This window comes from Gopherus flavomarginatus, chromosome 3 (assembly GCF_025201925.1).
Source record: "Gopherus flavomarginatus isolate rGopFla2 chromosome 3, rGopFla2.mat.asm, whole genome shotgun sequence".
NCBI lineage: Eukaryota > Metazoa > Chordata > Testudines > Testudinidae > Gopherus > Gopherus flavomarginatus.
In genome coordinates this window covers 211,428,771-211,449,541 of record NC_066619.1, presented here as the reverse complement: position 1 = coordinate 211,449,541, position 20,771 = coordinate 211,428,771, and the positions used below count along the sequence as shown (strand labels likewise).

General features: G+C 40.6%; 1 protein-coding gene across 2 annotated transcripts in view; it reads left to right on the top strand.

The window, feature by feature from the left end:
• Positions 1-20,771, top strand: part of SPOCK3 (SPARC (osteonectin), cwcv and kazal like domains proteoglycan 3) — a 414,860-nt gene that overhangs the window by 62,212 nt on the left and 331,877 nt on the right. The gene's annotated exons all lie outside the window — the stretch shown is intronic.

Here is a 20,771-nt window from a genome sequence, read left to right as displayed (position 1 = left end):
TCCTTTTCCGTTCTTGTGAACAGAGCCACATATGCTTTTGGTTTCTTAAATGAAACAGACTGTTCTAAATATTTAAGTAAAAAAGCTTTTATTTATTGTTCATTCCTTCGTTCTGCCTGCCTGCATGTCTGCCTCCCTCCCCTTCCACTGTAATTAATTTGAGTATTTTATGGACAGCACTTGAATGAATAATGATGATTGTGGGATGAGTGCTCTACAGCCACTTCGTAATTGTCTTCACAAATTGCCTAATGCAATCAAATCTTTGGTTATAGACATTCAGCTTTTTATCTGCCTTTCTGCAGTGGGTTTAAATGGACCACTGGATAAACGAAGCAATTTTTGATCTTGTAAAAACAATGGGGGTTTAGGGTTTAAGGACTTCTGGAGGGAAAAAAATTCCTGATGTGATAGACGAAAGCAACTTTTGTGGATGTGCAGGTTAACTATTTTGTTTTTACTGTGTAGTACATTATTCTTAATTGAAAAGAATACTAAAACTTGTGGGAATAACTTTAACATTGTAAAAACATATGTATCTCCTGATTTGAAGATAAATGGACCTGATTCTTCTCTGACTGATGTAAAATAACATTTTAATAACTATTGAAGTCAATGGGGGCACACTGGTTTAAAACTGCTGTAGCTGAGAGAAGTCAATGGGGGCACACTGGTTTAAAACTGCTGTAGCTGAGAGGAGAACCATGCTCAATTTATATTTAAAACTCTAGAGTAAAAACAGTAATGATGGTCACAAACCAACAATTGATCCAGTCTTTATTTTAGTTTGGATTCCTATGAAATTTGAGATCTGAATTTTACTAGTTGGCCTTTTTCCTTCTTTCAGAACGGGAGGTTAGGGATAGTAAAAATAGTCAGCAAGATGAATAAAATCTATTTTAATAACTATTATGTCTATTCACTTAATAGGATTCAAGTAAAGGGTTAGATATTCATTATATGGATAGAAAACATCCAAGTTAAACTCTCTCTCTCTTTTTACAGCCTTCTGTTACTATAGGCTTTCCCTTTTAGTGAGAGAATGGTATGGTAGATCTCAAATCAATGCAGGCTATACTCAGAAAGACCTCAAGACTTCTGAAATATGCTGCTCCAAATAGTTTCACTTTGGTTTCTACTGTCTGTCCCTCCCTCTCACATTTATCTCCAGACTTCTTCTCCTTGTCCAGATCTATTCCGCCCCCACAATCTTCTATTAATTCAACTTTATACTTTTAGAGAGAGGTAAGGGATTGACTCAGCATACACAAATTTGCAGAGGGACAATAGGGTTGAGGTCTTATTTCTTTCTCTCTATCTTTCTGTTTAAAAATATTTTTGCTGTTAACAAGCATGTTATCTCTGGAAACTCAAATCCACAGTTTGAAAATTGCAAAACTAAGCATCTCTGATGGTATCTTCTAGACTGAGCACTGAGTCTCATTGGGTCGATTGAGGTCATCAGCCTTTCAGAAGTGCTGTGCCGAGTCTTAAATTAGAGTGAATAAATTAAGGTTTTGTGTGTCAGTAATACATTTTAATGTTTTTAGAAGGTCTCTTTCTATAATATATAGCTAAACTATTTTTGTATGTAAAGTAAATAAGGTTTTTAATATGTTTTAAGAAGCTTCATTTAAAATGCAGAGCCGCCTGGACTGGTGCCACTGAAAATCAGCTTGCGCGCTGCCTTCAGCATGTGTGCCATAGGTTGCCTACCCCTGGGGTAGATAGAAAGATTAACATGAATAATCTATACAGAAGACCCTAGAACCCCATAAGAATGAGTCCCTAATCCAGGAAATATTGGAACTCATTTACGAAACTTTTCTTAAACATTACATGAATATACTGTTGCATAATATAGAATTGATTTTTATCAACCCTGGTCATTCTTGTGGCTCTTCTCTCAACCCTCTTAGTTTATCAACATTTTTCTTGAACCAGAACTGGACCCAGTATTCCAGCAGAATCATGCCAATGCCAAATATCGAGGTAAAATAACCTCTATATTCCTACTTGAGATTGCCTTGTTTTATGCATCCTCGGATTGTATTGGCTCTTTCCCTATGGCCTTGCAATGGGAGCTCATGTGGTCAATAATCAGTTGAACAACATTAAAATCTTGTTCAGAGTCACTGCTTCCCAGCATAGAGTCCCTCATCCTGCAAGTAATCATAGAAGTGAGCACTTGTTTTACCATGTCTTTCTTGCTGTATGGCACATCCCTGCTGGATTGTAGTGCATTTGTTGCCTTCTATGGATAAGGAGTATCACAAGAATTGGAGATTGGACCAGTATATATAGAGCATTAACATTTTTCAAAGCACTTTAAGAGTGCTAAGTATTCACTTTACAGATCACTGACCTTGAGAAAAGGAGCATGCAGTAATGTGATAAATTTTGCGGATAATGCAGAACAGGAATCAGGCACTACAAAAGAGAAGATGGGAAGAAGATCAGAATTATTTCAAAAAACTAGAAGCATTCTACATGTGTGGCTTCTTTTATTTTTTTTAAACATTAATTGAAGAGAATCTAAAAATGAGGCCAGGGACAAAGCCTAAGAAAAATAAAATTGGGCCTCAGTGACCACTATACATTACTAATGAGCAGGGCAGAGAATTGGGGCAGTGGTGGATATATCTCTTAAACTTTAGAACAGTGCCTGGACAAATTAAAAAAAAGTTTTGCAATGCATGGGTGTAGGAGTCTGTGGCAGTCCCTCCCTGTCAGTTTCTGAAGGAAGCCACAGCCCCTCGCTACCGTTTATTTAGCAGTCTCAGGGCTATAGTTCTCTGGGCAGGGCAGAAAATAATAAGCAGTCTCAGGGCAAGGCAGAGCAGCAAGCTGTATAAGGAGGCCTTGATCCTCTGCACAGAGCAGAGCATTAAGCAGTCTTTTTCCCTGGCCTCCTGGCTCAGGTATACAGTGGACAAACACAGGCCTCTTGGCCTAAGGTGGGTAGGTGGGCCACCCTAGGGGTGGGTTCGACCGCAGGGGTGGGGGACTTTGGCCCTCTCAACTCCACCGCGTCCCAGCTCAGGGCCTCAACAGTGGAGGATGGTTCTGCCACAGGGTCAGTGGAGATCCCTCCGAAACAGGCTAACTAGAATTCTGGCAATCGGATTATTGTCTGGTGTCCCTGGTCTACTTCCTACTACCCCTGTAGAGTGTACCACTGTCTCCTGGGATTCTTCTGTCTCCCCAGAGTATATGACCAGTGGCAGTCCAAGTAGCTCCTCTGGGTACTGGTTCATCAGCAGTCCCAGTACCTCTTCTGGGTCATTGGCTCAGCAGAGCTCTATCTCAGGCGCTGGGATTAGTAGTGGATGAAAGACATCTGCTTCCTTCTCTGGCTCTCGCACAACTACAGGGCCCGTCTTTTAAACCTAGGAAGAAAAACAAAAGGGGGGGAAAAAAAACCACAGGTGTAAAGTAAATGGAAGAGACAGCAGGTATCAACAAGTATCTGACAGTGACTCCAGGTCAAAGGCTAGAGAAATTAAGGGCTTGGTTACACTGGCAATGTTAAAGCGCTGCCATGGCAGCGCTTTTATGCGGCTTGTGTAGTTGCGGCTCAGTGCTGGGAGAAAGCTACAAAAACCACTTCCACAAGGGTCCTGGCTCCCAGTGCTGGTGCACTGTTTACACTGGCACTTTACAATGCTGAAACTTGCTGCATTCAGGGGTGTGTGGTTGGTTTGTGTCTTCTCCCCCCCCCCCCCACACCCCTGAGCGAGAAAGTTGCAGTGCTGTAAAGAGGTCTTGTCTATACTGGCAAAATATATTCTTTAAGAAGTAGTTTTCAGGAATTTGAAATTTGCTCCTCATTGAAGTAATAAGAAGTAGTTGCCAGAGAGCTACTTGAGTTTGTACCACATTATAAGGGATGCACAGTTTTTTAAAAATGGCTGGGTACTCAAGGAATTTAAATCTTTTTCATGCAAAAATACTGATTAGGTAAAATCCACTACTTTGAATATTGATGGAAGCAAACAGGAATATCATTGTCTTAACAGTAAGTCTCAGCAGTTTCACACCATTTGTTCAGATCTTTTTGAGTTGACATTACTATAGTATATTAAATGACTCTTATTTTGAATAGCATATACTGTTATATCTGAAAGCATTTTTATTTATATGGTTCAGTGTTAAATCTAATAAATCTCCTTGAATAGCACAAGAATGAGGCCATTTAAAATTACAACCATTGAAACAAATGCCTATTTATATTATACAGTTGCTGAACATCTGGTTCTGCAGAAAGTTAACTGCCATCCCCAGTGGTAAGAAAGTACGATGCAATCTTTTTACGGTAGAGTCTGTTCTTAAAAGTGGAGTTTCACTATTAAGAGCTGACCTGGTCATTGTGCCCAAGCTTGCCTTCCTATCTTTCTTGCGCAGCCAGTGGAGAATTTTTAAGGCAAGCAGCATAAGAATTGCCTGTCTTTTGGCATCTGAGACCATAAGTCATGGCTCATTGATGTAAAGTGACATGTTAAAGTTTCACTGAGAACCACTTTTGTCTCCACTTTCAGATGTTCCCAGCTACTGCTGAATTTTGCATTTGAAAGGGGCTTTGGTAGCTATGGGCTGGATTCTGAATAGTCATGTCTTCATTCTAGCTGTAGCAAGCCTGAGCTAGATGCTCTTCACTCTTACCATCAGTAGCTGCATCAAATGTAGGAGTTTTGAATTTTTCTATACACTTCTCCTTAGGGGAGAACAGTACCCTTGCCTGCTTAGCCTTGAGCTCATAATCCATTGGAATGCAACAAATTAGTGCCTCCCTACTGGTAATAATTGGTGCATTCCAAGGGGATTAGAGTAGTGGAACCAATTTACATTTTAAGACTTCACCATCTGGAACACCCGTCCTGGCCTTTGGAGTTTTGGAGGACCCTTGGCAGAGGGAGGGGTAGGTAGGAGTCATGGATCTCTGTGGCATTGAACCCTACTCTAGATGAGCTTCTTGGACAGCACCATGCAAAGACTGGGTTAGGGTGGGTTACAAGCATCTGCAAATGTTTGCATCTTTTTCTTCCATAGCCCCCCCCCTTGCCTCCCAGCCCCCAAGTGAATTTGCAAAAAGGGCCATGGAGGCGATTTTGATAATTAAGTTGCAGTAGCCTCTGTAGAGTAGTCTTGCAGCTGTGGATGGGTTGTGCAGAGGAAAGGATTTGGTCTCCTCTCATATGCCTTAGTCCAGCTGCTGTGGCTCAACAGTGGGCTCAAGACTGATTGCTTTTACTTAAATGCCTTTAAGATAAAGAATATTAGTTAACAAAACCTCCTTATCTTCCGTTGTTCCCCTCTATACCTCTTAGTGGAATCCTCTGCTCTCTTGTACATATCCATGCAATCTTTTATCCATCCCCACCCACCTCTGACTCTGACCAAGTAGCTGGAGTCAGGTGGGTTTAATAATGTTTTTAAACTATACTCTACACACTTGTCTTTATAAGTGTAAATGCAATTTTCTTTTTAAAATCTCCACTGACCCTCCTGAAATTACAAATAAACAATTCTCAGCAGTCCAACAAAAGAAAACAAAGGTAGGGTCTAGCCACTTTAGAGTGATGCTGAGTCAAAAATATATTGAAATAATATTACAACTAAAATTTAAAATTTTAACTTGAAAAAGATCTAATTTTTAACAGAAATTCCAGGAAAGCTCTTCTGTGGTATAAAATCTGCAAAGTGGTTCACTTCGGGGGAAAGGATTTTGGACAATTAGGCTATAAAGTTATAGTGACTAGCACTTAAGGTGATCACCTTTTGAAAAGGCAAAAGTGGAACACAGGCAGGACCCCTGCTCCCTCTGAGGCCACACCCCCCTAGTCAGTTCAGAAGCCAGAGCCGGGCAGTAGTAATATCCACTCAGGGAGCCCAGGCTGCTGTGGGGAGCTCTGGACCTTCCACCTGCCCTGGGTAGGTGGCTGGGGTGCCTGAGAGCAGTCTCTGGCCCATGTTCCCAACCCTTCTACTCTGGGGCACACCACCCAGGGCAGGTAGAGGGTCTGGGCCTCCCCACAGGGGCAAGGAGGTGGCTAAGGCCTACCTGAAACACCATTCTCGCGCCCCCCCCCCCCCGGAAGAAGCTGGTGCCACTCCTGAGCCTTGGGCAGGCATGGAGGGGCACCTCAAGGAATCTGGGACAAATGCTATCCCAAAGTCATTCAGCCCAGGATTGGGACTTGGACATTCCTGCAATGCAGAATTCAGCCCAATTTGGGATGTGTAGTCACCATACTACTACTACTACTACAGCTCTGTAACCATTTTCAATGAGAGTGAGAGTTCCAAAAGATATTTGCATTTCTGCCATGCTCCCAGACCTTTGCTGGTTCTAAATATGAGTGTACACCTTTTGGAATATGAAACCCCTACTATAATGAATGTCAGATACTCAGTACCACATAGAGGAGTCCATCTATCTGATCTAACAATAATGAATCATTGAATGAATGATTTCTTAACCAAATATTTGTCAGATTTTGCTCCAAGTGTTCTTTGCAGTGAGAAGACATGTCACAGTTAGACATGTTTTTGAATACTAAAGGCTGTCATTTTTCCTTAAGCCAGCCATGATTCTTTTACAAGTTATAATACTACATTGTTTCATTTAGCCACTGATTGCCAGGGGACAGATGAATCCTTTGTTCAGAGAAAATATTTGACACTAGATGCAAATGATTTTATTTAGAATAGTGATTACAAAACACTGATTTTTCAATTTGAATAATTTGTGGTTATAAAGGTTAAACGGCGGCAGAGGCTGGCTTTTTGTTTCTTGCTTTTTTGTTTTACTACTTGCTAAACCTTCTCTTGTTAATCTCCATTTTCTGTTTTAGTCAAACCAAAGAATTCATTACATATTTAAAAAAAAAAAGTATAGGAAAAAGTTGTAGTGCAAATTATTTATAAAGACACAAAATCTGTCACCTCTGTGTTCAGTAGTTGCTCTTTGAATTGAGGATGGTAGAATCTAGCCAAATTTCAAATGTTCAGTTTTGGACAGTCAACAAAATTGACTTCTATAACATTCAGACATGAATTTAATTGTAAATTTTTTACAAAGAAAACAATGTTAAACTTCTGTAAATAACCATATATCTTTAAAGGGATGCTGTCAGTCTGACTTTTAAAAAAAAAAAAAAAAAATTAATTTGATCACTTTCTAAATAGTATTTTCTTGATTTTTATTTTTTCAAGTTTGTTTTTGTTGATGCTTAAAAGGATCTGTTCAGCAGGGGAGTTATAGACTAACTATCCAGGTACAATGCAAATGACTATACACAAAGTGCTGTCAAATGTACAAGGGAAAAAACGAGGGCGCATTTTTTTAACTGTTTTTTATCCTGTTGAATAGGTAAAACTTCCAGCCAAATGTTGGTTGGTTGTTTTTTCTTCCAGTTGGTGGGTCCCTTTTTAATAGAAAAATTAAACAATATAGTTACAAAATTGTATTTTGATACATCTTCTTAATCTTAATCTTCTGCAAAATCAGTGTCAATTTAGTATATGGTTTCTTTCAGAATTGCATATTAATTTCATGAAAATGTTAGAGCTTAAGAAGAAGAGCTCTGTGTAAGCATGAAAGCTTGTCTCTCTCACCAGCAGAAATTGGACCAGTAAAAGCTTTTACCTCATCCACCTTTTCTCTCAAATATATCTTGAGACTGACATGGCTACAATAACACTATGTAAGGCTTAAAACATGTTTTTAAAATGTACAGTAATTCAGAGTAGAAATGATGTCACTATATTGATCAGTAAAATTTTACAAATGGAATCTTCAGTTGTTTTAAAGATCTATGATGTCTTTTCTTGTAAAGTTTTTAAGTATTAAGATGAATACGTTGGGCACAACACTCTCATCACTTTCTTTTTAATTGCATGTATTCACTGAAGGTGCCACACTCTTTAGTTGCTTGTAAGTTCTTAATATTCCATTGCAAGGCATCTGTGCTAATAAATGAAAAGAGATGTTAAATGAGAGATGTTTCACAAATGTATGAGTAAAATGTATATTCTGGAATAAACAATTGCAAATTGAAAGACACATACTGGAGATTTCAGTCATTGTTTTGTGATGTTAGTGCAGGAAGTACCAGTTCTTCTGGATGATTACCTGTTTTTTTTCTTTTTTTAAATATGCAGTAGTAATGACAACTGTTGAAATGTCAGAAAAGTATAAGGGATAAAAAATGGACTCATTTGAAATGTGGAGGGGAAAAAAGTAAACACAAGATATATCTCTAGCATGGAATATAGGAGTCTTTTGGAAAGATTACTTGATCCTCAGTTCTGACAAAGGCTATTCAGTTGAGAATACAGAAAGATCTTTTTATTGAATCTGCATCCAACTCCTGCGCACTGTAGAAATCCTCAGGGCTACAGAAGCAATGAAACGTTTATTTTTCATGCCTTGTGCCAGCTCCTACAACATACAAGTCGTGAATTTTTTATTAAATCCAAATCTGAGTCCTAGATGCAATCCTACTCATGTTCAGAAAGAATTCTGAAAGACAGTTAGTGATAACATGACATGCACTATATTTAAATTTATCTGTATTAACATGGTACCTAGAAACCATGACTAGGACCATTGTTCTAGGTGCTGTACAAATATAGAATAAGACTGTCTCAGTCCCAAAGAGCTTACAATCTAAGTATAAGCCAAGACTCAACAAATGGAGACAGATGGGGAATACAAGTTAAAAACAAGACAATATTAGTCAACATGATAGGGAATGAGCTCAACGTACATTTACCTAAGAACTAGCACACCATTTTGTAGGCATCTCAGCAATAAAGAGTTTTGAGGGGGGTTTTGAAGGTGGATAATGAGGTAGTTTTGGGGATGTTTATGGGGAACACCTTCATGCCCCCAGACATGCCTCGACTTGTGTTCTCCAAGTACATGGACTAAGGGTATACAATAGAACACAGTGGCCCCGTGTGTGGTCTTATCTCCTCTCCCCACTATGCTGCAAGCAACAAGGATGCTGAGAAGACAGAAGATTTCAAGAGAGGACACTGGATCAGGTTTAAGGGAGAAACCTATATCTTAAGGACTGTAAGATCCAGTGAGGGTGAGAACATTACTTGATCTAAATACTGTCTAGTGTGATAAGGGGTTAAGGTTTAGACTGCATGCTTTTATTTTATTTTGGTAACCATTCCGACTTTTTGCATATCACTTAAAATCTATATTTTGTAATCAATAAACTGTTTATCTTTACCAGTGAGTTTGCCTGAAGGTTTGGTAAATCTGCTGGGGTTTACAAAAGCTGGTATATATGCACATTCCATTGATGAAGTGGTGAACCAATTAATAAACTTGCATCATTAAAGGGAGGGTCTTGAGTTATGCAGGACCATATTTTCCTGAGGTACAAGGCTGGGAGCTGCGTGGGATTTGGCTGGTGCCTTTCTCTGTGTGATTCATGAGTGGTTCTGGAAGCATTCATGCAATCTAGCTGGGTATGGGGGTTCACATGCTGTTGGGCTGAATGATAACAGCACCTGGAGGGCTTTGCTGCTTGCCACCAGTAAGGCCTTGTGAGAACCCAGGATTGTGAGAAAAAGGGGGCACGCTGGTCCAACAGTCTCAGGTTGCATCCCATGGATCTCATCACAGAGGGCCCTGCCTGTGCCTCAATCACCCCTTTGTACTCAGATTGTCCCATGGGCTTCAGTGATTACAGTGGAGTGGGGATGTGGAGAGGCAAAGTAAGGGGACCTAGGCCCATCCACTCACTCTACTGGGTCCTGACCCACACCCCTCGGGATTTATCTGAATGTCCAGCCCAGTTATTGAGATCTCAAATTGTTCCCCTCCCCCGTCACTTCCTACAGCCTGGAGTTCCTCAACTGAGGGAGTGATTGCTGGTCTAGCAGATACATTATAAGAGACTGAATAGAGTCGATACCGCAATAAAAGGCCTGCATGGCATGGCTGCAGCTGGCCTAGGTCATAGGAACTATGTTAGCAAGATAGTTCCTATCTTTAAGAAAGGGAGCGAGAGTGATCCGAGTAACCATAGGTCTGTTAGTTTGACATCTGTAGTATGTAAGGTCTTGGAAGAAATTTTGAAGGAGAAAGTAGTTAAGGACATTGAGGTCAATGGTAATTGGGATAAATTATAACATGGTTTTACTAAAGGTAGAGCGTGCCAAACCAACCTGATCTCCTTCTTTGAGAAGGTGACGGATTATTTAGACAAAGGAAATGCGGTAGACCTAATTTACCTCTATTTCAGTAAGGCATTTGACACGGTTCCACATGTGGAATTATTAGTCAAATTGGAAAGATGGAGATCAATATGAGAATTGAAAGGTGGATAAAGAACTGGTTAAAGGGGAGACTACAATGGGTCGTACTGAAGGGTGAACTGTCAGGCTGGAAGGAGGTTACTAGTGGAGTTCCTCAAGGATTGGTTTTGGGACCAATCTTATTTAACCTTTTTATTACTGACCTTGGCACAGAAAGCGGGAATGTGCTAATAAAGTTTGCGGATGACACGAAGCTGGGGGGTATTGCTAACACGGAGAAGGACCGGGATATCATACAGGAAGATCTGGATGACCTTGTAAACTGGAGTAATAGTAATAGGATGAAATTTAATAGTGCAAAGTGCAAGGTCATGCACTTAGGGATTAATAATAAGAACTTTAGATATACATTGGGGACACATCAGTTGGAAGCAACAGAGGAGGAGAAGGACCTTGGGGTACTGGTAGATCACAGGATGACTACGAGCCGCCAATGTGATATGGCCATTAAAAAAGCTAATGCAGTTTTAGGATGCATCAGGCGAGGTATTTCCAGCAAAGATAAGGAGGTGTTAGTACCGTTATATAAGGCATTGGTGAGACCCCACCTGGAATACTGTATGCAGTTCTGGTCTCCCATGTTTAAGAAGGATGAATTCAAACTGGAACAGGTTCAGAGACGGGCTACTAGGATGATCCGAGGAATGGAAAACCTGTCATATGAAAGGAGACTCAAAGAGCTTGGCTTGTTTAGTCTAGCCAAAAGAAGGCTGAGGGGGGGATATGCTTGCTCTTGATAAATATATCAGAGGGATTAATATTAGGGAGGGAGAGGAATTATTTAAGCTTAGTACCAATGTAGATACAAGAACAAATGGGTATAAACTGGACACTAGGAAGTTTAGACTTGAAATTAAATGAAAGTTTCTAACCATTAGAGGAATGAAGTTCTGGAACAGCCTTCCAAGGGGAGTAGTGGGGGCAAAAGACATACCTGGCTTTAAGATTAAGCTTGATAAGTTTATGGAAGGGATGGTATGATGGGATAGCCTAATTTTGGCAATTGATCTTTGATTACCAGCAGATAAGTATGCCCAGTGGTCGGTGATGGGATGTTGGATGGGATGGGATCTGAGTTACTGCAGAGAATTCTTTTTTTGAGTGCTGGCTGGTGAGTCTTGCCCACATGCTCAGGGTTAAGCTGATCGTCATATTTGGGGTTGGGAAGGAATTTTCCTCCGGGGCAGATTGGCAGAGGCCCTGGAGGTTTTTTCGCCTTCCTCTGCAGCGTGGGGCATGGGTCACTTGCTGGTGAATTCTCTGTAGCTTGAGGTCTTCAAACCACAATTTGAAGACTTCAATAACTCAGACATAGGTTAGGGGTTTGTTATAGAAGTGGATGGGTAGGGTTCTGTGGCCTGCTTTGTGCAGCGGGTCGGACTAGATGAACACATTGGTCCCTTCTGACCTAGAATCTATGAGACTCGGGCTCATGGGAGTCAGGTTGTGGGGCTAAAAATTGCAGTGTAGACATTTGGGCCTAAATTCTGAGACCCCACAAAGGGGGTGGGTCTCAGAACTCCAGCCAGAGCCCTAACACCTATACTGTAATTTTAGCTCCAATCTGCTGTCCAAGGCTTGCGTGGTGGTGGTTGTGGGTCTTTTTTTTTAATTTTTTTTAAATTGCAGTGTAGACATATCTTTAGTACGCTTCTACCTCGATATAGCGCTGTCCTTGGGAGCCAAAAAATCTTACTGCGTTATAGGTGAAACTGTGTTATATTGAACTTGCTTTGATCCACTGGAGTGTGCAGGCCTACCCCCACCCCCCCCGACCACTGCTTTACCGCGTTATATCCAAATTTGTGTTATATCGGGTGGTGGTATATCGAGGTAGTGGTGTATTCATTTTCTGTCACCCAGTCTCTCTCAGGGCTTTTCACCCCCAAAGAGGTGGGGGGATTCCAAGTCCCTGCTGCTAGTACAGCCTTCACAAAGTTGTTGCAACTATTGGCACAACTCTCAGCATCAGTCTTCCCCTCACCCCCGGTGCCACATGCGGCTCATTGTCTCTCCCCTCCCCCCCACCAACCTCCCTGCCATTCTCCTAAACTTCCAGTGTCCTTTTGAATTGTTACTTTACTGAGAACATGCTTTGCACTTGTTGAAGGGTGGGCCTTCCCTAGCTCAATATTGCTTTACTTCCCACTCTGATCAGGGCCGGCTCCAGACATCAGCCGACCAAGCTCGTGCTTTTTTTGGTTTTTGTTTTTGTTTTTGTTTTTTTTTTTGGGTTTGGCCGGGCGGCGCGGTGCTTGGGGGGAGGGGGGGAGGTTCGGCAGCGTGGCGCTCGGGGGGTGGGGGTGGGATGTTTCTTTTTCTTTTGCTTGGGGCGGCAAAAATGTTAGAGCCAGCCCTGACTCTGATTTAGTTACTGAGGAAACTCACTGCAGCATCCTATACTAGGAGGAACTTCTTAAAAACTGATGACTTCATGCCCAGGTATATTGCATTGGTTTAATCCAGAAGACAAATCACAAAGGCATGTATAACTGAGGCCAGGTCACTGTCCCCCAGAATAGGATGCAATCTTCTTGCCAAAACAGAAATTATAGAGGCGTTAATTACAAATGATGCTATGTCAGAGCTCAGTGTCAGCAAAGAATCTGAACTGGCTTAACCAATTGTGAGTGTGTGCCCTACTCCTTCCCCCTCCCCAAAAAAAAAACAAACAAACAAACCCCAAACAAAAAACTGCACTGTGGCTGCAAACTCCTTTACAGTATAGTATTTTCTGCTGTCTACCAGCATAACTTCCATCTTGCTTGGGTTCAATTTTAACCAGCAGCTATTTGTCCATTAGCTGACATTGGTTGAGCACTGCATTTTTATATGCAATGAAGGAAACAGAATTGTGTCTCATCTGTGGGTTCTCTATGGGCTTTTTGGCTTTTGAGTCTGTAATGTCTTATTTCTCCAAGTGACTACATGCAAAAGTTGACTTAGGCCAGAGAGAGAATTGATCCTGGTGAGACTCCACAAATGAGGGGCTTAGAGGTGGAAATGCAGTTTCTCATTATTTTTTTTAGGTGCATCCCTCCAGGAAGTGCTTGACACACTTTAGTATGTTCCCTTGGACTCCTGCAGTCTCTTTTAAATGAGTCCATATTTTCTGATACTCAGCTCTATCAAATGATATAGAGTGCTTCACGAGGATGGAAATGGATGTCTGTCCATCCATCAAGAGCAGGAGATCTAAAGAATCACTAATGCTGTTTCCATCCCACGTTCTGGTCTCAGTCTAGGATGTACTTGGTTTAAGATATTGGTTTTGATTAAACGGATTTACAGGCATCCTTTGGCTTGCTTCACTATGAGCCTGCTCAGGGATGGAAGGTTTGACACTGGGAAGTAATTAATATTTGCTGCATCAAGAAGGGGTTTTTTCAGTATTAGTTGGACTATGTTGTGTTTGAAGGAGGAAGAGAAGATTCCTTCACTGTATGTAGCATTGGCTATTTCAGTCAAGTGAGGCACTGTTTGCTTACAACTCTCATTTAGCCTTCAGGATGGGGAAGGGTCTGACTCAGGTCTTGAGCTGACTTTCCTATACAGTATCCATTAATTCTAGTAGTATAAATAGGCTCAATTCATGGAATGAAAGTGGCTTGTTGGCTGACAGAGGTGGACTGGATGCATGTAGCCCATGAAATTGTAGTTTAATGTGAGTTTTCTCTTTTCCGTGGAATAGAAGAATGATACTTCACAGTGCTGGATTCTGCATTTATTCACAAATCAGGTGTATACTCTCAAAGGATTCTGTTTTTCCAAGGGAGCCTGTTTTGCATTTGACTTGGAAGGAAAAATAGGTTTGGATAGATTACATACCTGTGCACTGTATAGGATAGGGAGGAGGAAGATGGGGGTGGGGAGAGGAGAGGAGATGGGGAACGAAGGTAATCTGTACAGAAGTTTGGGTATTTTAAAATATGAATATTTTAACATGGAGGTGAAATGAGCCATCTATATAATAACATGCAAAAGTTGACAAATTCATTGTACAGTATTTTGTGCAAATGCTCTTTCATTTTGATTCACGTAGATCAAAATGAATCCAAAATTATGCCATGAAGCCCAATTAAAACCACCACATTTCACCATTTGCTGACCAGTGTTGGGTTTTTTTGATTGTTTCATGAGTTTGAGCGCTTATTTTGAGGTTTTTTTAACTTTTAATTTTGTAATTAAACCTGAAACTAGATGACTTATGTGTGACTTTGAGTTTTTTTATTGTTCATGAAGTTGGGAAGAGTTGTAGTAAGATGAGCTGTAGTATGCACATTAAATTATTTTTATTTTTGGTTTTGTGCACCTTTTTGTTGTATTCAGAGCTGAGAAAACATCTTTTTGGGGGACACTTATTCTTTAGGAAAGAAGACACTGTTCTCTAAGCAATATTGGGAAATCACTGTAAATGTTTTGAGTGGACATATTTGTAAAAATGTAAATTAATGTTTTTAAAGTTCCTCATTCTTGAGGAGACAGAAACTGTCCCAAAATTTAGTCTATTCTGAGACCCCTAAACAGACTGACATGCATTTTATTGGTTGGTTGTCTTGACTGCCACAGTATTCATGGTGTGTGCTATTATTGACTAAAGCCCAGATATTTAAACCTTTTAAAAAATTTTTTTTCTAAATCACTTAGGCTAGATTGAAACTTTGTTCAGTGCCTAAAGTGTGGGGTAGGTTGGTGTGTATATATAGGTGCCCTGTCCTGAGGAGTAATTGTGGCTGTTCACCTTTACTCTTGGAGTTTCCAGGGGAAGTAATTTGCCAGGGCTTTACCAGTTGTGCAATACTGGCATATCTCCACTAGGTGTTGCAGTGCAGAAGGTTGGATCCAAGACCATCTGCCCCCTCTTCAGATAAGAGGATGATGCTGGGGGATGCCAGAAATACAGTGCATCCTTTCTCCCTATAGCCGTACCTAAGCCGTACCTAAGGCCTGGGGAGCTCTGTGTGGGTTTTTTTTGCGGTTTACTAGAGTTCACTTTTTAAAAATATATAGCCAGATTGACCCCCTGCATTATTCCAGTCATCTCCCAGTAAAACTGGAAGAATGTAGTGCTGAATCTGCCCCATTAACTTTATTTGAAAAATATGCATCTGTGGAACAATTAATAAAGATAATGCCTCTTTTAAAATAGTATAGTGAAAATGAGCATCTGTTTTTCAATGGCATTACATTGTAGATTTACAGTATAATATCTTGGGGTGATTAGATTACCTAAGGATAGGAGAAAAGCCTTTCATTTAAAAAAAACAAAAAAAAGGTGATGTGGGGGGGAAGGTGGGTCATGATTCTGTGAGAGAGGAGTTGCTAGGTAAGAGAGCATACCTTATTCCATCTAGTGAGTGAAGCATTCCATTAACAGGAGCTTGGGAAAGTAGCTCTTTCATTCAGTGAAATTTGAAACATTTCCCTCCATATGTAGGGTGGTGATTTGTTTGACTAGTGATGTGGTGGCTAGACTTAATTTATAAAGGAACTCACTGCTGGTGCTGCATTAACAATGTCCTTAACAGTGTTAGTTTCCTTCCCCACCTCACCCCACCGCTTCTATTAAAGGTAAGAGTCAGTACAGAAATTCCTATTAAAAAAACAAGTCTGTGTGCTGTATTATATGGCCCCTTTCTTAAAAAGAACTACTAATATATGATAGAGGGTTAGCTCTGAAGTAAAGTTATTTTTGTGCTTCAAATTTCTTAATTTTTATAGCATGTTCTGTGCATGCTCTCAATTTAAAAAAAAAAAAAAAAAAAAAAAAAAAGCAAAGCATAGTATTCAGTCATTTGCCCTCTTCCTTCTTTCTAGTGTCCTCAGGGACCCCTTTGGTTGCTTTCATCTACATTTATTGTCTCTATCACCTGCATTGGAATTGCCATGCTAGATTAGACCATTGGTATGTTTTTGTCCAATATCCTCTTTCTGATAGAGGCAGTACCAGAAGCTTCAGATGAAAAGGCAGTACCAGAAGCTTCAGATGAAAAGGCAAGAAAATCTATAGTTGGCAATTATGGAAAAGCTTGCCCATACGGGATATTTCTTCTGTTGGTATATGCCCTGAAGCATAAAGATTGTATCACAGACTTACTACTTTTAATCCATATTTAATGCAACTGAACATTCTCATTATCCTTATAAATGTCTAATTTTTGTAATGCTGCTTATGCTCTTGGCATCCATTTTATATATAGCATTATATAATTTGTGTGGAAAAAATGCCTTGTCTATGTCCAAATTTCCTTTTCTTAATGTCCTTTCCAAATATTTCAATGACTCTAACACCTCTTCTATTTCTGCTGTTTAAAAAAAAATGAACAGACCTGAACATCATGTTGCAGGAGAAGAAATATTTTGAGTAACGGGTTATGAAACCAGAAAGGACCATTAGATCATCTAGTCTGACCTTCTGTATAGCACATGCCAAAGAATTTCATCCAGTTACCCCTGTAAAATACACAGTCGTCATAATATTTTCCATCTGACTGTGGATTAGTCAAGAAAATGCTCCTTTAACAGAGTTAAGATTGCAAAGTTAAGCATTCAAAAGGTAGGAAATTGTGAAATTAAGGTTGTCAATGAAAATATTGGGCATACTTAATTGTATCTGAAGCTGTCCATGCTGCCTGTAATACATCCTAACATTTCTGTCTGGTTCACTAATTCTGAATAGGTGACTATCATATCTGAGTCTCTGGTGCTTATGATAGTTCCACTCTGTCCGGCCTCTCATCTTCTTGTCTTCTGACGTCTCTTCCAGGATGCTTTTTCACTTACTAATTTTCAATCAGCTAAAATATGCTCCTCACCTTCCCTTTTAAAACTGTCCTTTTAGCCCTTTCTGCAGTGCCACTACCATTGTCTTCTCTATCATTGAGAAGCACAACCTTTGGGATGCTTTTATATTGTCTCCCTTTTCCTTGTATACAGAGTGTTGCTAAATCCTGCCATCTTTTTCTGACCAGAAGAAGAGCTCTGTCTGGCTTGTCTCTTTCAGAAGCTGGTCCAATAAAATATATTACCTCACTCATCTTGTCTTTCTCTACAGCATTGGTTATCTCCTGCTTTGATAACCAAATCTCTTATTTTCTGTTTCTATATCTGTGAGACTTCTATAGCCCCCATTACTGCATGAGCTTTATTGTGCTTCTCTGCACAACACCTGTATGATCAGGGAAGTGCTAACCCCATTTTAAAGATGTGAGAACTGAAGCTCAGAGAAACTGTTACTTGCCCAAAGTCACACAGGAAAACGGTGTTGGCACAGGAATTGAACCTAGCTCTACAGAGTCCTAAGCTAGCACCCTAACTACTGGACCATCTTTCTTCAGACCATCCTACTGCTGACTGTCTTTCCCATCTCACTGACCAAGCTGTATCAAGAATGCAGCTGCCAGATCATCTTTCCCCTGATCTCTACATCTCTCTGTAGGTGGGAGTGGGAGTGCACAGTTTGGGTGCTATCAACGACGAACCTGCCCCACCCATGGGGCTGGGCTATATAAAGAGGAAAAGGAAGCTGAGTAAGAGAGAGGACTAGAAGCCATGCTGGCTGCTACAGATTTCTGGGCCCTCAGGTCCATGTAATTTGCCTGACCTATGCTCCAGAGAATTTGTTTCTCTGACAGTAAGTTTGGCTGCTCTGACTCAATCCAACTGATAATGGTTTAAGTGGCTCCTCCCCTAACCTGGTGCCTAAAAGAAAGGAAAGCCTGTCTGCTTCCTAGAACAATAAGAGAACGAGGTGCTTTTCTGGCCAGAGTCATTATGGCTAATGCCTTAAATGGGGTATAAATTTTTTGTCTTAGTTTGGTTTTGCCTCCCCTTCTTGGATTCTGTGCAATCTCCCATTCAAATCACTCCTTTTGGCTCCTCCTCACTTACCAAATTAAGTTTTTACCTCTTCCATAGCCTGAATCTCTTCTCTTGTCTCATCACATCTCACTTAGGTCATCAATCTCCTAATTAATGACAGCCTGACCACTTAGTCATCTTTTCCCATTCTCTTTATCATCTTCTCTTTCCTTTCCTACTTCATAGGAAATGCTGCCCTCTTGCATGGGTCAAACTTTTTCCCAGAAGGATACTGCTATCTTGCTGAAAAGCTGCTTCTACTTGGACTAAAAATATTAGCCCATGGCAATAAAGCAGTTACCACTCCCATCCTGCATATAAATAAGAATTAAAACTTCTAAGATTCCCTCTGTTCTTGTCTAATTTTTGTATTTCAAGTTGTAAATAACTTGGGGAAGAGATACTGTTTCTCTTTTACATGACACTGTTAGTTCTTTAATACCAACTATATTGGGTGTTAAGATTTTATATGCTGAATTCCTTAAACTAGTTGAGTTTATCAAATCTCTATGATGCTGTACCCCAGTAATGCCTGTTCATGAGCCTTCATTTATGATCATTAAAATGATGTCCCTATTATACGAGGAGTTTCTGCTTATTTCAAATATATTATGATGATTTTAGTTAGGTGTTACACATTTGAATAATTTAATATTAAGGGTTTGTTGCTCATTTACACTGCGGCCTAATTCCTTGTATGGCCACTCATATATTAAAGGAAACAGTCCACTCTTTGAGTCGCATGGAAGTGGCCATGCCCTGTGAGTATGCTATCAGGCGGTTAATGCAACCTTTTTTTTTTTTTTTTTTTTAAACTGAGGAAAATCGGTATTCTACTCATGATGAGGTTGCCAACCCCGCAGTGGGCCACTGGGGCCTGAATAATCACTGTGGGCCCAGAAGATTGCATTGCCCCCCCCCCCCCAGCTGTGCATGATCCAGGTGGAAGGGACAGATAAAAGTTGGCAGCCCAGCTCAGTTTGGCCTGGCTGAGGAGGAAGGACGGCTCCTGCAGTTCTTCAAGCAGTGGGAACTGTGGACTCTCACTATGCTGCAGATGATCAGCCAACCATGTGGACTGACTGGGACACGGAGCCAGTGCTAGAGATGAGCCTTGTAATAGGAAGTGACCCGGGGAATGTATTAGAAGCAGAGGTGTGAACCCTTAACTGGGAATATTCTAGCTTCATAAGGCTCTGGGTCAGAACCTGGTGGAGTAAGGTGGACCCAGGTTCTCTTCTCGTCCTCACTCCCCCCCCACACACTAGGTATGACTGCTTGGGACTCCAGCTACACTGACTGCTTTGCCCTGCCCAGAATGTCACCCCTGCCACCTCCCAACTGCTGTTGCCTGCCCCAGCCAGGAGGCTCAGGAGCCATTGACTGTTAGGTTCCTTTGCTCTGCTCTGCCCAGAGACTGCAAACTGACTGTTCTGCCCTGCTGAGAGTGTCAGAGCCCCAGCTACAATTGTTTGCCCACCTAGGAGGCATAGATGGAATCTTTACTGGGCCGTGCCAGGGATCCTGAGTCCCCTAACTGAAATTGCTTGATCCAATAGGGAGACCCCACTATTTTGTGACAGGATGTACCAACCCTGCGCTGGGCCAAGAGCAATGGGCATACTCGACAGGCAGGGCCCCCTGTGACACTATTTGTTAAAGCAGAATCCTCTGTGACACTACTGTTAAAGCGCTTCAGAGGCATTGGATATAATAAAAATGTAAAACAAAAATGATGGATTAGTAATGTAAATCAGTTAATCTGTTAAGAAAGACAATAGGTTCCTATGTGTACAGGAGAACAGGAAATTTGTGAGCTCGATTATGCATTAATGCACAGTGAGGTCTGTTGTGCTTGTATCTGCAAATTCTTTGAAAAAATGACAATCCTTACTATAAGACTGTTTTAAGTTTGTAAATAGCAAACATTTATGTTTTTTTAAGGATGATATCTGAATCTAATTTAAGACATAACAGAGACATAACAGAAACAATCAATATGGCCTACAGTGCTGCAGAATAAACTTCAGAGATTGAGTCAATATGTTCAATCTTCCCACTTTTACCTGAGTAACCCATGAAATGGAAATTCTTATAATACCCTGATTCAAAGGCAAAACTAATCTTTCTCTTTATTTTAAGGCTGACATGTTACAGTGGTGTTATCAATTAATATCTCATTGATATGAGCATTCTGGCTAAACATACTCACTCTTGGATATCATGCATATACAAGTGAGAGTGCCTGACCACCTTGCTTGAAGCAGTTATAATAAAGCTCATTGCAAGTTCCATGATAGCTATTCAGGGGAATTTGTTACTTGAATGAGAATTGGGTTCCATGGTAGCCTAGCTGTGAAAGCCTCCAGAAGGCTCTGAGCTCAAAATGCAGAAATCCTAATTTTGGCCTGAGTTAGGGCCCTTAAAGCTTTTTGTTCAGTGAAAAGATGTTTGTCGGTGTTTCAAAGAACATTATAACATTTTTGTAATGATCTTTTTTGTCTTGTAAAGATTGAGGCAAATATACTGTTGGGCTTAATCCAGCATTTCTCTTAGCAGAACCTAGGTTA